The sequence below is a fragment of the Suricata suricatta genome, chromosome 8 (assembly GCF_006229205.1).
Source record: "Suricata suricatta isolate VVHF042 chromosome 8, meerkat_22Aug2017_6uvM2_HiC, whole genome shotgun sequence".
NCBI classification, from domain to species: domain Eukaryota; kingdom Metazoa; phylum Chordata; class Mammalia; order Carnivora; family Herpestidae; genus Suricata; species Suricata suricatta.
In genome coordinates, this window is record NC_043707.1 from 121,751,015 (window position 1) to 121,767,060 (window position 16,046).

The 16,046-nt window shown below is 44.6% G+C and overlaps 1 protein-coding gene across 4 annotated transcripts in view; it reads left to right on the top strand.

Moving 5' to 3' along the window:
• Positions 1 to 6,802: 6,802 nt before the first annotated feature.
• Positions 6,803 to 16,046, top strand: part of WASF2 (WASP family member 2) — a 74,691-nt gene continuing 65,447 nt past the window's right edge. For 3 of the 4 annotated variants that reach the window (XM_029946181.1, XM_029946182.1, XM_029946180.1), the window contains exon 1: positions 6,803 to 7,005. The gene's annotated coding sequence lies outside the window, so the exon portion shown is untranslated. Of the gene's footprint in view, positions 7,006 to 8,468; positions 8,543 to 16,046 lie in introns of those variants that run through there. The other variant, XM_029946186.1, reaches the window with a different exon arrangement.

Genomic DNA, 16,046 nt, shown 5'->3' on the forward strand with positions numbered 1-16,046 from the left:
CTGTGTCTCCCTCTCTCTCTGTGCCTCCCCTGCTCACAGTCTCTCTCTCAAAAAATAAATAAACATTCAAAAAGGTTCAAAAAAATGTCTTTCCACCTCTATTCCTGGAGCGTATAGTACAAGGACTGGCACAGAACTGACTCCAGGTGTGCTACTTTCTAGCCTTTATTTATTCAATCCCTTTTGCAGGGTCTGCACTATACGTCATAGTCTATGTTCTTACTTTATAACCCTGTCTGAGGAACTCCTACTCACCCTGCAAGACCCCACTCAAGTGACCCCTCTTCTATAAACCGGCCCCAATCCCTCAGCTGTGTTAGGTTGAGTACAGGCTTTTATGAGGTTCATACCTTCTGTTGTTGGTGTCTTCCTCTTTTATTGTACTTTTTATGTATGTATTTTCTAAATTAAACTTTTTTTAACATTTATTTATTTTTGAGAGAGAGGGAGGGAGAGAGACAATGCACATGAGTAGGGGAGTGGGGGAGTGGCAGAGAGAGGGAGACAGAGGATCCGAAGCAGGCTCCATGCTGTGAACACAGAGCCTTATGTGGGGCTCGAAGAACTCACGAACCTCTGAGATCATGACCTGAGCTGAAATCAAGGGTTGGCCACCTCCCTGACTGAGCCACCCAGGCAACCCACGCATGTATTTTCTCCATCACCAGATTGGGAGCCACGCAGAAACAGAGAGTAGGTGGATTGATCACGGGTCCTTTGTGCTAGCATCGGCCTGGCCAGAGGAGAGAGCAATAGATGCTCTTGAAATGAACCAAGTGGAAGATGTCACAAAGGAGGGAAAATTCAGGCAAGATTTTGAATGTGGGAGGAGAGGAATAACATGTACTCACTGAAGGCATCGAGTCCGTGCAGATAAAAACAAATCACAGCAACAATAATCCTGACAACCAGTACTGAGCACACCGTAGTGTGGTGGGTAAGCACAGAGATTAAGCTCTGCTTCTTACTGGCTGCGTGGCCTTGGACAAGTTATAGTAGCTCTCTGTGCCTCAGTTTCCTCATCTGTCAAAAGGGGACAATTATGGTTCCTACCTTATCAGGAACGAGATGGGCTCATACATGCAAGGTGCTGAAGGCTGTGCCAGGCATACATGGACACTTGGGAGTTTGCTGTCACTTGTTATCTCCATTGCTGGGCACCTTGTTTGTGCCAGGCACTTTCACCTTGCACCTCTACTTAGCCCTCACAGCAGCCTGCGAGGCAGGGTTGTTGTGTCCTTTGGCAAAGAAATGAGGTGTGTGGGGGCCAAAGGTTCTTGCTAAGGCCATTCACTGGGTAACTGACAGGAATGGGATTTGAACCCAGGTCTCTCTGGCCTGCCGCCCACCCGTGTTCCTTGACTGTGGCACCTGCCTGCAGGAGGAGGGGGAGGAAGAGAAGATGGCACAGTGGGAAGGCAGGGAGGCTTCACTGAGCTGGGGCCTCCGGAGCAGAGCAGCAGGCGTTTTTCTAGAGCTTTCATTTCCGTCTGCCTCTTCTGAGCAGGTGAAAAACCCCACAGAGGCCCTTTGCTGAGTCCTCCCCCTCTTCCTCCTCCTCCCGGTGCCGCCTCATCCCCCACGCTGGGAGGGGGGAGGTCAGGCATGCAGCGTGGGAGATGCACTGGAGGGGAGTGAGGAGGTAGGGGAGCGTCATTCCAGATCCTTTCCCTCCAGCAGCCCCCTTTCCCCATCACAGGCACTCCAGGAGGAGAGAGCATTCCAGGTGGAAGGAATGGCAAATGCAGAGGCTGTGCATTAAGGATGTGGAGGCGGGGAAAGCCTGCGAGCTTGGCTGGAACCGAGGTTGGGGGGGCCCCCTGGGATTGCTCAGTGGAGAGGAACTTGTTTGAAGAGAGGAGGAGGGGGGAAGAGGAGAGAGAGGTGGACCCAGCAAGAGCTGAGGATGCTAGAGGTAGGGTAGTGGCTGGAGACTGTCCTAGGCTCCGAACACAGTGCTCTCCACCCTCTTCCCCTCAAACGGGTGGCGAAGAGGGGTCGCCGTGATTATTCACAGTCCCTGTGCTTTCTTTCTTCCCCTGGAATCCCTTAAGACACTGTGCTCGCCGGCTCTGTGCCAGGAATTGGTTCATGGCTTTTTATGCGTTCCCTCAGTGTGTTTTCTATCCAGCCCTACAAAATCAATAGTATTCACTCCATTTTATAGATGAGAAAACTGAGGCTCAGCCAGGTTTTGTAACTTGCTCAATATCACGCAGGGCACAAAATGCAGATCTGGGACTCAAACCCAGGACTGTTTCCAGAGATGGCAATTTTGCCTGCTCTACTGGTTTAGGCTGCCTTCCCCAGGGCACTTGCTATCCCCATGGCAACAATGAGAGGCACTTCTCTGCTCACAGCACTTCACAGTTTATGCAGGCCTTATTTTTTTCTGCTCCTCACAACAGGCCTGTAGCAGAGATCAGGAAACTGAGGCTCGGCCACAGGGTGTGACTTGGCCAAGCCATTACGTTGGGACTCAGATCCAATTCTAGTGACTCTAAATGTCTTTGTGCTTTCCCCTGGCGGAGGAAGAGGGTCCCTTCCCTGCTCTTATCTGCCTCAGGGGGGAAGGGAACAAAGAGGCAGGAGTTCCTTTTCAGAACTGGTGGGAAAGGAACTTGGCCTTCGCAACCTGGGGGGTTACCGGCAGTGAATAATTTCATCCCTCCAGGTGATAACTCTAACTCCTTGGTAGAAAAGGGGGAGGTCGCCCCTCAAGAGCAGTTAAGCCCTCTCAGAGGCTGGGTTCAAATGCTAGCTAGGCTGCTTCCTGACTGGGTGGCCTTGGGCAAGTCATCTAACCTCTCCTACACTTCCTTTATCTCATTTATAAAATGATGGTAATAACAGGACCTCACTCATAGGACTACTGTGAGGATTTACGGGTTAACGCGTGTACAGCACTTAGCACATGTTTGACACCATAGTAAACGGTATGCGTGATGTTAGCACTTAATAATATTACTATTAAAGTGCTCGGCACCATCCTCTACATCCATTGCCTAAAAGGAGAAACTATGCCTCCTATTGCCAGACAACCTTAAGCAAAGCTCCAGAATCTTACCTAGTACAAGTAGTAACACAGATATTGACAACAACAATTACTATTAAATGACTAATAAAGTTACTGCTAAAGTCAACAATACTATTAAAGTTAACATTCAAGCTGCTCACTATGTGCTCATCACTGTGCTAAGTGCTTTGCATTTATTATTTAACTTTCACAGCTTTGGGAGACAAAAACAGTTATGATCTCGATTTTACGGATCAGAAAACTGAGGTTCAGAAAGGTGAAGTCGTTTGCTCAAGGTCACACTGCTAGGAAGTGGTACAGCCGTGATTTGATCCGGGCCTGCCTGGCCTCAAAGTCTTCCAAAATAGTTAAGGTCAGATGACAACCGGCCTGGGGTATAGACCCTTGTATCACTCTCTCCCAAACTTATCAGCTGCCTGAGCCTCACCTCCTTCCATTCTGGGAGGACCAGGCATCTTTTATGGAGTACCTTCTATGTGCCACAACACTTTATACACATTTCCATATTGAATCCTCACCCTTCCCCTTTGCCCCTTTATCACTGTCCCCATTTCTTTTTCTTTTGTAATTAAAAAAAATTTTTGTTACCGTTTATTTATTTTTGAGAGAGAGAGAGACAGAGCATGAGCAGGGAAGGGGCAGAGAGAGACGGAGACACAGAATCCGAAGCAGGCTCCAGGCTCTGAGCTGTGAGCCCAGAGCCCAACGTGGGGCTTGAACTCACAGACAGTGAGTGAGATCATGACCTGAGCCGAAGTCGGACGCTCAGCTGACTGAGCCACCAGGCTCCCCCACTGTCCTCATTTCTTAGAAAAGTAGATGAGACACAGAGAGGTATGGTGACTGGTCAAGGTCACACAGCCAGGATTCAAACCCAGGTGGGTTGGCCTCCAAGCTTGCATTCAGGGACTAACAGAAAAGTACCCTTGAAAAACAGCCTCCCTTTCAAAGCCAGGCTCTCCCCTCTGTAACATTTCATTTGTTCAGGACCCTGAATGAGCTTGTCCTCCCTTCCCGTTGCCACCTATCCCAATTGGCTGGGATGCCTTCCACACCCTTTCTCTTGGCCTGCAACACTTCTTCCAACCACCTGCTGCCTAGTTAACCCCGTTCATCACCTCACCTTGGATATCACCTCTTCCGAATGCCTCCTCTGGCCCCACCCCATCCCGACATCTACCTCATAAACACATTGTACTTTGCCTTCTTGTTCCTTATCATAGTTTCTAACTGTATTTTGATTTGTCTGGTCATTTAATGACTCACTTCCTCACTGAACTCTAAGCTCCATGAGGCCTCATCTGTCTGTTTTGCCCACCATTTAGCTGCACCACTGGTAGGCTGCCTATATGTGCTTAGTAATTTTTAAAAATAATTAAGTATTTTATTTATTTTTGAGAGAGAGGGTGAGAGTGGGGGAGGGACAGAGAGAGAGAGGCAGACAGAGGATCCAAAGCAGGCTCTTCGCTGACAGCAACTGGCTCAATGTGGGGCTTGAACTCAGAACTGTGAGATCATGAGCTGAAGTCGGATGCTTAACTGACCGAGCCACCCAGGCACCCCAATTATTTTTAAGTAAGCTCTACGTCCAACATGGAGCTTGAACTCACCAACCTGGAGATCAAGAGTTGCAAGCTCTACCTACTGAGCCAGCCAGGAACGCTGGTGGTTAATAATTTTTTATTGACTAGATGAATCCAGCTATCGATTGAATAGATAGCTACCAGGTACTTTACACACAACTCATTAATCCACAATTAACTCACTGAATCCTCACAACTGCTCTATTGTTCCTATTTTATTTATTTACTTACATATTTTTATATATTTTATTTATTGAAAAAAATTTTTAATGTTTATTTTTGAGACAGACAGAGTTGCGAACAAGGGAGGGGCAGAGAGAGAGGGAGACACAGAATCTGAAACAGCCTCCAGGCTCTGAGCGGGCTGTCAGCATAGAGCCTGACGCAGGGCTCGAACCCACGAACCATGAGATCATGACCTGAGCTGAAGCCGAACACTTAACCGACTGAGCCACCCAGGCACCCCTATATATATATTTTAGAAGTGATGTGGATATATATATACACACACATATACAGCAGTGATATCTGTCGTCCCTATTTTAGAGAAGACATATGAGAGCTAGGAAGTGGTGGAACTTGGATTCAGTCTCAGGTCAGGCTGCCGCAAAGCCATTGACTTCTGTACAGCACCTGCTGCCTCCCATCATCCAATGGACACAGTCACAACTTAAAAAATAGTCATTGGTTGTCAGACCACAAGTCCCAATTTGTGCCTGTAGGTCACTGACTCATCAGCACTGAGGCTCTGTCAGCACCATGCACTTGGTGGTCTCTACCCTTCTAAAGTCTTCCGCTGCTTCCCCTCCCTCTCCCATCTTGGCTTCCTTCCTTTCCAGAGAGGGAAAAGGACTAGGAATTACAGCCAAGGCAGCCCTTCTGGGAAAAACAATCCTGCAATGAAAAGAGCCCTGTTCAGAGAGCAGAGAGACCTGCATTTAAGTCTTGGCGAGGATGCTGCCCTGCTGAAGGCTCACAGTGGTGTCACTGCCCCTCTGTGTCCTTGTCTGGGATTCTGTCTGAGTTACTGACCCACCTGCCACCCCCTACTCACCTCCTGATTCCTAGGACTCTAGAAACAGTTGGGGCCTATGGTGACCAGAGAGATGGGGGCAGGCCTGGCACCCTCAAGACACTCCCTGGAATGCTAACGGGTTGGTGGAGGGAAGCCTTTCTCAGGGGACACCAGGCCTGGAAGGAGAAATACAGATATGGAAGACAGAAGATACAGATTTGAGTCCCAGGGTTGTTTCCAATTTCCGGGGGTGGGGTGGGGTGGGGTGTGTGTGTGTGTGTGTGTGTGTGTGTGTGTCTGTGTGTGTGTGTGTGTGTGTGTGTGTGTGTGTCCCTGGGTAAGTCATGGAGTTCTTGATTTTCTCTGCTGCAAAACGAGGACAATATGTGCCTTACAGCGTTGCTCTAGAGAACTAAATGAGAGATCTTCGCTAACTTGTGAATATGTCACATTGCTATCCAGCTGCAGTCTTTTATAATCAAGAAGATGCACATATACCCAACTCAGGAATGTAGCGTCAACAAACGCCAAGACGTGAGGCAGCCATAACTGTTTCTATTTTGCAGAGGGGAAACTGAGGCCCAGGTAAGTTCCCGCAGTTGTCTGAGGTCGCAGAATGAGGTGGCGGCTGAACCAGGGTCCGGCTCACCTGACCCTTCCTTGCCTTTCAGAACCACCTACCAGTCCCAAGACCCCGGGCCTCGCCCCGGAAGCATCTTTTAACAGCCGGCTGGAGCCTATGACTCACTCTCCCCTTCCTACTTTCGGTGGGGCCTGAGATCCGGAGGGAAGGGACAAAACTATCTGCAACTTGAGGGGTGTCCACTGAAAGTTCATGGGTTTGTCCCCTTCTTTCTACCAAAAATCCTGGTTCTTTGAACTCTAACAATAAGAACTCACCTTTCAATACACTTTGTATGAGTTTTTACACTTTCTTAAGTGGGATTTTCCTACCCGGAATTTAGGAGTTGATGCAGTTTAATCTCCACCCCCACTCTACTTGGTTTGTTCCCCCGCTGTTTACTCCGATTGCGGAAGTAGCTCGGGTGGAGCTCCCCAGAAGGTACCCTTGAGTACGTCTTTTGCGTAGGTATTTAACTGGCACTCCACTCAGGCCAATGGAATGCCCGGAAGCCCCAGAAGGGTGGGGCAGAGAGCCAATCAGGGCCGTTGGCGGGGTGTGGCTGCGTCCCAGGGCGGGGAACCGCGTAATGGCGGACGCGGGCCAGGCGAGCGCGGCTGGGGGCGTAGCGCGCTGAGGGGGGTCTGGCTGTGCGGCATCCCGCGAGGCTGCAAGCAGGAACAGACCCGGTGCGGAGAAGGGCGGCTGGCCGGCCTCTCTGTCGCTGAGGGCGACCGCGCGACACCAGGTGAGCAACAAGTTCTCTCGGGCGGGCCCCGCCGTGAGCCGCCGGGCCGAGCCGCGCCGCGGCCCCCGCCCCGAGCCTCGCAGGGTCCCGAGGGAGTGGGTGGCGCACCTCTAGCCGCTGACCGGCAGTGGCCGGGCGAGCGGTCAGCGCTGGGTAGCGTCGTCCTCTTCAGTCCCCTCCCCAGGGAGGAGGTGTCCTGGAGATCCCCTCGGGACTTGGAGGGGATCCGTGAGGCTGCGAAAGTGCCCCCAGCCTGACCTGGCGCTGCCACCAACTCGCTGTGTCACCTTGGGCAAGTCACTTTTTTCTCTGGGCCTCAGTTTACCTATTTGTGAAACGAAAGCTTTGCAGGCAGTTGTACATGAGTTGGATCTCAGATGTCGGCTGATTATCTTGGGCAAGTTCTTCCCCAGGCGGAGCTTCAGTTTCCATCTCTGGGCTATGAAAGAGTTGAGGTGCTCTTGGAGACCCCTGGCCTAAGTTGAAGAGGGAACTGTGTGTACGTGTACGTGTGTGTACGTACATACAGGACGGTTCTGCAGGGTAGGGAGCATTGTTAGCTAAAGGGGTTCTTACACGAAGTCTCTGGCTGGACCCCGCGCCGTGATAAGGTGGAGTCCGGTTGTCTTGATGCTCCAGGATCCTAGGACCTCTGAGATGCTGAAATTTTACACGCGGGTGCTCCATAGCATCAGAGGAGAGGAAGGCATCCTTGGAGCCTCTTGGGGCAATGATTGAAATTTAGGCCCAAAAGAATTCAGGAGGGTTAGGAGTAGGACGGAGAGCATGTATGGCGCTCCTACTGTGTGCCAGCACTTGTTCAGGCTTCTGTTATTTAATTTTTACAGCCACTGTTGAGCGTTTGCACATAAGGAAGCTAAGTTTCAGAGGAATTAAGTAACTTGATCAAGGTCATGGGGTAAGGTATCCAGCTTATCAACCTTCAGGTGTTGGAGAATTACTGGGCAAGGGAGAAGTCATTGTCCACTTAAAAGAAGTTTGCTTTGTCACAAATGGGAGGGGTCTGGTCCCAGACTCTTCAGTTGACTTTTGGCTTGGAGACAGGCTGGGTCTTGATCCCTGGATGGCTAATACTTGCCCTTTCTTCAGTGTGTGAGTTGGAAAAGACCATTTCTAAATTGTAAAAGTCATTTTGAAGTGTCTCAGACCCCCAAAGAACTCAGTTTGCATCCTGACTGGGTGGCCTGTAGAAATTCACCAACTGTTGGTGTATAGACTTGATTCTTGGTGCAGAAGGTTGCCAGCCTGGTAACCTTTCCTCCTCCTTAGCTAAGAAGGCAGAATTTTCTTGGGATAAGTGAAATTTCCCGTTTGTTAAATTTTCTTGGATTCCTGGAACAGAAGTTTCAGTAGCCTGCCTCTCATGAAACCTAATGTACTTTCCTTTCTTTGTGTTCTCTGCTATCTAACTTCTAGATGAGTGAAGATTGTGGACCTGGAATGAGAGACTACTAGTTGGATACTATAAATTGTAGCCCTTCATTTTTCCAAGCCTCAGCTTTGGTTAATCAAAATGGTAGGACCGATAATCAAAATGGTAGGACCAACAGTGCGTATTGTTCTCATTTGTCAATGGTAGGGAAGAAAATTGGAAGAGGAAGTTGCTGAGAAAGAGGGCGTTTCTTAGCAGTGGAGCCAATATGTATTTCTTTGTTTGAAATTCTAAAACCAGAAAAGCAGCTGAAGGAGGAAGGAAGGAAAGAACTGTGAAACTCTTCTAGTTCAAATATCCTTAAGAACTGTCCCTATTACTGTCCCTACCCAAGGAGCTGCTTTCACAGAAAAAGTCCATTGTAATTTGTTCAAAGTTGTGAAATTGTATTCTAGAATGGAATAATTTTGAATCTGAAACCCTCTGAGATAAATTTCTCAGAACATTTTACTGAGTACATTATTTATCAGGGGATGATTCTTTTATTAAGCTTAATTACTAATTGCAGTCTTTTGGTCTATCTAAACTGTGATTTAAATTAGTGAATTTCAACCTAAGAAGAATTGAACTAAATACTGGATGATGTAAATATCACCACCACTTGAGAAAACACATAATGGCGTGTTCAAGTTTTGACATTTGTTAAAAGTATTTTTAATGCTTTGTATTACAGGATTGTGTATGTGTGAATGGTGGTGTTAAGGCAGTGAATTTATTGTATGTGAAGATCTACCTTCATTTTCTGTATTAGTTATGTTTTCTTTATAAGACTCAGTCCTAAATTAGCATATCAGTCCATAGTACCTTGGGGCCAAAAAAAAAAAGTTCCTGGGGACACCTGGGGGCTCAGTCAGCTAGGTGTCCTTCGAGGTGTCCTACTCTGGATTTTGGCTCAGGTCATGATCTCACTGCACGGGGCTCTGTGCTGACAGTGAAGAGCCTGCTTGGGATTCTCTCTCCCTCTCTCTCTGTCCCTTTCCTGCTCGCATGTTCTCACGCTCTCTTTCAAATAAAAAAGCTAAGAACAATTCTTGGGGCCCGATATTTTTTAAATTTAGAATTTTGGGGATTTTAGAAAAGGAATATGGTAGATGTACTGTGTGTTATGTAACATCCCAGAGAGGTCTGGGGCAGTAACTTGTAATCAAACACATTACCATTTCTGTAGTAAAATGTCAGAACGTTCACACCAACTGGTATAAATAAATAGTATAAATAGCCTCATGTCATTTCATGTCAGGTTTTGCCACCAAATGAATAATGAAAAACTTGTTTTTATATAGCCTTTTAGATTTTGGAATTGAAGTTAAGGGATTGTGGACCTGTATGGATAAAATTTATATGATGACAAGGACAATTACAAGGAAAAATATTGCAAACCAAACAAATTTCAAAGCCATGGGTCCTAAAAGGAGTAGTATATAGAAGACATTTTTTGTTTGTGTGCTTTTTTTCATGTAATATTCTTATTCTAATTAATACATGCCAATATACATTTTTCGCTAAGTACCAACATTTACCTTTTAATACCCTCATTGATCCCTGTTTTAGATGTTTGAATGCCATCCTATCCCCCCCTTTTTTTGAGAGAGAGAGGGAGGGAGGGAGAGAGAGTGAGGGAGCACGCAAAGCAGGGGGAAAGGGAATCTTAAGCAGCCTCTATGCCCAGCTTGGAGCCTGATGCTGGGTTTGATCTCACATCCCTGAGATCATGACCTGAGCATAAATTGAGTTTGATGCTTAACTGATTTACCCAGGCACCCCATTTAAAAGAGTAATTTATAGGGTATTGTGCTTATCAGTTTTTGTGTATCAGTTAAGAGAATTGGACCTTTGGGGTGCCTGGGTGGCTCAGTTGGTTGAGTGTCCACCTCTTGATTTCAGCTCAGGTCATGATCTCACAGTTTGGTGAGTTTGAGCCCCAGGTTGGATTCTGCACTGGCAGTGTGGAGTCTGCTTGGGATTCTCTCTCTCTGTCCCTCCCCTGCATGTATTTTCTCTCTCAAAATAAGTAAATAAACTTTAAAGAGAGAGAGAAGTGTACCTTTTTCTATATTATTCAGAGAAAGACTAATTAGGTGAAGAGCTATATATTCATATTTGCAGAATTAAAAATTTTTTTTTGATGTTTACTTATTATTGAGACAGAAACAGAGCATGAATGGGGGAGGCATAGAGAAAGAGAGGGAAACACAGAATCCCAAGCAGACTCCAGGTTCTGAGCTGTCAGCACACAGAATCTGACATGGGTCTCGAACCCACAAACCATGAGATCGTGACCTGAAGTTGGCTGCTTAACCGACTGAGCCACCCAGGTGCCCCTTCATAATTGCAGAATTTAATGGTCATGCTCTCTTCAGGGTAGTCTTTAGTATGAGGTCATCACTGCTGAGTAGGACTTAGGTTAAACTTTTTTTTAGAGTAAAAATGTATCCAGCATGGGGCTTGAATTCATGACTTCAAGATTAAGGGTCACCTACTCTACTGACAGAAACATTTTTATTCTTTCAGGAGCCTGGCTGCCTCAGTTGGGAGAGCATGTGATTCCTGATCTTGGGGGTGTGAGTTCAGGCCCTACTTTAGGAGTAGAGTTTACTTAACAGTGTTTTTTATTCTTAATTTTTGAAGCTTCCACAATTTGAACATCTTGGTAAGGAGTTTACTAAAATATATTTTTAATTTAGAATATTTTTATTTTAAGCATGTGCTGTATGAGAAATTTGAATTTACCAGCATTATGAGTTTGGATGATTTCTTTATGGCCAAGGACTTCTAGGAGCAGATTGTAAAAACTTTTCTTTACTCTTCTTGGACACTTCAGCTATACAGTGAGGTGGACTGGTGTTGTTGGAGATTAAAGAGTTATTTCTTCTCTTTAAAAGAAGCTCCATGGGGTGCCTGGGTGGCTCAGTTGATTTAGCATCCTACTCTTGATATCAGCTCAGGTCTTGATCTCAGGGTCATGAGTTTGGGCTCTGCGTTGGGCGTGAAGACTACTTAAAAATTTGAGAGATTCTAGCCGTCCGGATATCCCGTAGGCTCCTGTTTTGTGGTCCTCATTCATCTTTCTATTTGAGGTCTCTCCATAGTTCATGAGAATGGTACGTTCACCGGGAGATCAAAGGGGTGCAAGAACAGCATATCAGGAGTTGCAAGTAGATTTTGGGATTTGGTGTATGACTGGACTAGGCATCAGGAACAGTTTTTTTCCTGACTACCTCAGTTTCTTCTATTTCATAAGCACTGCTAGTATTGTAGAAGGATTCCAGTTGGTGGAGTAATACTCTATTCCAAGTTACTCTATTTTGATTGTGGATAAGCTCTTCAAGACAGGAACTGTATCTTGTACTTTTTTGGTATTCTCTAGTGCATCAGACTTGTTTTGCATTAGAATTTACCATTAAAGCATATTCATATCTGGGTTGGGAGCTCTGATGGCAAAATGCAACCACAGTTGAGAACCATTGCCTTCAGCACGTTGTAGGTACTCAGTAAGTATATATTGGTTACTTTGCTGGGGTTCCTGGCGTGCGTTGGATGAGGTTGAAGAGGACCCAGATTTTTTCACAAAGTGAAATAGCTTTCTGAGAAACCGACGCAGTTGGCAGATATCAACCTATAGTTGGTTCATTGCTAGTTACTCTGCCACATCACCACCCTTATTTTGTGATGTAGGCAGGATGGGATACAGGCAACTAAAAGTTTGGTTTGTGTCTTGGGTAGTGGCTTTACTGAGTAAGATTGATTAGGGTGACAGTTGCTAAATTGAAGATAGGTAGAAAATGCAACAATTGTTTGGGATTGGGTGAGGGAGGTGGGCTGCTGGGCACCAGTGATGCCAAGGGAAAAAATGAAAGGTTGTAATTTAACTGGTTCTCCAATACATAACACAGTGTATGGAACATAATTGGTGTTCTACAGCTTTTTGTTGACTGAAGAAATGAATGGCTGTTTGTTTGGAAAGAAGCTTATAAGCTGTGCGGTAAGATACTTCCTACTCTTCCTTCTGAATGTCATCTCTTCCATGAAGCCTTCCCAGGAAAGATCGAGTAACTAACTCCTTTGTATGTTTTCTCCTTTGTTAAAACATTTATTATCAGATTGTCAAATCTGATATTAGATTACAAAACTCTTCTCCCTGCCTGACTGTGAGCTCCTTAAGAACAGGACTGAACATTTTTTAAATGTTTATTTGAGAGAGAGAGAGAATATGAATATGAATGAATGAGTGGGGAAGGGTCAAAGAGTGGAGACAGAATCTGAAGCAGGCTCCTGGCTCTGAGCTGTCAGCACAGACCCCGATGCAGGGCTCGAACCCATGAAACATGAGATCATGACCTGAGCCGAAGTCAGACACTTAACTGAGCCATCCAGGCACCCCTGAATTGTTCGTTTTGTTATAACGGGTGCCTAGCACGCAGTAAAGGCTTGGTAGATACTGATAATGCTTAAATCATGGTCTCTTCTATTTTATTCTTGTAGGCTTCACTTTCTTCCAATTCATAGTCTTCAGTTCAGATCAGCAAACATTTTTTTGAGTGTCTTCTGAGAGGTAGGTCGTCCTTATACCTTGGGGTAGAGTTTTCTCAACCATAGGTACTGTTGACTTTTTGGGCCGATTAATTCTGTCACTTTGGAGGGCTGGCCTGTGCGTTAGGATGTTTAGCAGCATCCCTGGTCTTTACTCGCTACCCATTAGCACCTCTTCTCACTAGCTCTGACAACTAAAAATGTCTCCAGATATTGTGAAATGTCTCCTGAGGGGCACAATTGCCCCCTGTTGAGAACTACCATATCAAGGGTAGAAGTGGTGGAATCATAAAGGGAAGTAAATATAGATTTTCTTAGGTGTACACTCTCCTTTTATTCATTCTTTCTAGTTATACAGTCTCTTGTCTATGACTTTTGGATAAGAAAGAAAAATGAGGGAAACCAGAAGGTGACAACCTTAAAATAGCCTCATTATTTTTTTTTCTGTTCAAAATTTATTTTATTTGGTATAAATCTACTAGGGCAGGACAGATAGCTGAATTACTTATGCAGACCTATGTAAGTTTAGTTTCTACCACTGATAAGATGGAGTAAAGAACTAGAATATTACTACCTTGCTTAAAAAACTTTCTCAGAGAAGCTCATAGCTTGAAAAGTTTAATACCTAAAGAAAAATCAGCATTGATTTTATAGAGAACTTGCCAGGACTTCTTAGGATTTTTCTTGATAATTTTTGAGCATTATGGCTAAGTTATATCATTGATGTCCCTGCATAGTTACTTTATAACTCCAAAAAAAAGTTTAATGGCCGTGTTTTTCTAAACTCAGTATTTTTTGTGATAGATAGATGGTGAAGGCAACGGTTCTTGGTCCCTTGGGGCATTCATAAATGATTACAAGTTAGTAGTAACATTTGGGGACTTCACTCTCCTTTGGCCAACCCTCTACAATATAACATTATAATCATTCATGTCTTAGTCATCATTAAAGTGATGTTGAATGAGTGTTTTTTCCTGTTCCATTTGAAGTTGTGAATGGTACTCTGGAGAATTCAAATGTATAGTTATGAATGGTATCTCAGAATAGTTACCATTTATGCAAATGAAACACACTTCTTAACTTAGAAACCAAACAGAATTGAATTAGGAAAGAGAAGAATAGAAACAAGAATTGTTGAATGCTCGCAGAGGAAATAATGTTCAGATATAGAAATATCTCAGAAAAATTTGCTCTTTATGATTACACACTAATAAAGAAAAATAGTTTGAAATTGATGGGAGAGGCTATTAAACTTAGCTTATGATATTACTTTTCAAACTGCTTTTCTGTTAAAATATGGGAGTCTGAGGCATACTCTCTTAGTTGTAAGATTAATTCCAGTTGAACAGAAGGATGTTTCTTATTTTTAGAATATAGGAGCCCTTTTGAACAGAAGCAGTGGTTCAGCTTAGTTGCAGTTTGGGTAAATATGTGTATGTATATGCACACATACATATGTACACACATAAACATGATGTGGCTTATGGTAACACTTAAACTTTGTAATTGACATAGTAAAATAACAAGAACGATCCTTTCACTCTCAAGTATTCAAAATTGAGACCTTTTTCTCCCCTGATTATGCCATTGTTTTAGCAAGGACTCAGTCTAAAAAGCTTTCTTAAATCATATCTTAAGAAATGGTGTTTAACTGTAGAAGGAGGTCTTAGGTCATGCACATGGATGTTCCTTTCCATTCACAAATTAAGAACTCTAAGTAAATTTCCCTTTGTAGAATACTGATAATATCTAAAGAACAATATTCCTGATACCAGGGTCATCTGTGGAATTATAAGAAGTATCAGAACAATTTTGTGCCCCTTCTTTACTTTTTTTTAAAGTTTATTTATTTTGAGAGGTGGGGGGAGGGGAGGGGAAGAAAGAGAGGGAGAGAAAATCCCAAGCAGGCTCTGTACTGTGAGTGCAGATCCCAGTGTGGGGCTTAAACTCACAAACTGTGAGATCTTGACCTGAGCCAGAGTCCAAAGTTCAACTCACTGAGCTACCCCAGGGCCCCATGCCCCCCTCTTCTTTACTTTTAAAACTTCTTCAGCATTCATTTGCAATGAATAATTTGCAAAGCACAGAGTTCCCACTTTGATATATTACAGTCACTTCCCAGCACTTGAGAAAGGTTATATTATGCTAATAGCTACATTTTACAGGTAAACAAGTTCAGAGAGGTTAAGTAACTTTCTTAAAGTCACTCAACTAATAAATAGCAGATTTGAGATTGAACACTGTCTCCCCACCTTCATCCTTTATTCCCACCCCATGTCTTTGAAGTATAGTTGACACACAAGGTCACATTAGTTTCAGTTGTACAACATAGTGATTTGACAATTTTATGCTCACCACAAGTATAGTTTACCTCTCATTGTAACAGGGCTATTGCTATACATTTACAATCTTCCTTATGTTGTACCTTTCATCCCCATGACTTACTCATTCTATAACTAGAAGCCTTACCTCCCACTCCCCTTCACTCATTTTGCCTACCTCCCAACCCCTTGTCCTTTATTTTTTTAATGAGTTTTTTCCCCCTATTTTTATTTTTGAGAGAGGCAGTATGTATGCATGCATGTGCATGCAATTGAGGAGGGAGCAGAGGGAGAGAGAAAGAGAATCTTACACAGGCTCCATGCTCAGAGCTGTGCCCGTTGCAGGGGTTCAATCCCATGACTCTGGGATCATGACCCAAGCTGAAATCAAGAGCTGGATGCTTGGGGTGCCTGGGTGGCTCAATTGGTTAAGTGCCCAACTCTTGATGTTGGCTCAGGTCATGCTCTCACGGTTGGTGAGATAGAGCCCCGTGTTGGGATTCTCTCTCTCCCTCCCTGCCTTTCCTCCACTTGTGCTCATTCTCTCTCCCAAAATAAATAAACATTAAAAAACAAAAAAAAGTTGGTCGCTGAGCCACCCAGGTGCCCCTTCTGAGAGTTTTTTAATGGTACAGTTTACATACTGTGAAATGGACAGAAATGCAAGTATATAATTAGATGAGTTTTAACATATAAACACATGTGTAACCAGGAGATAGAACCACATATCCATAACC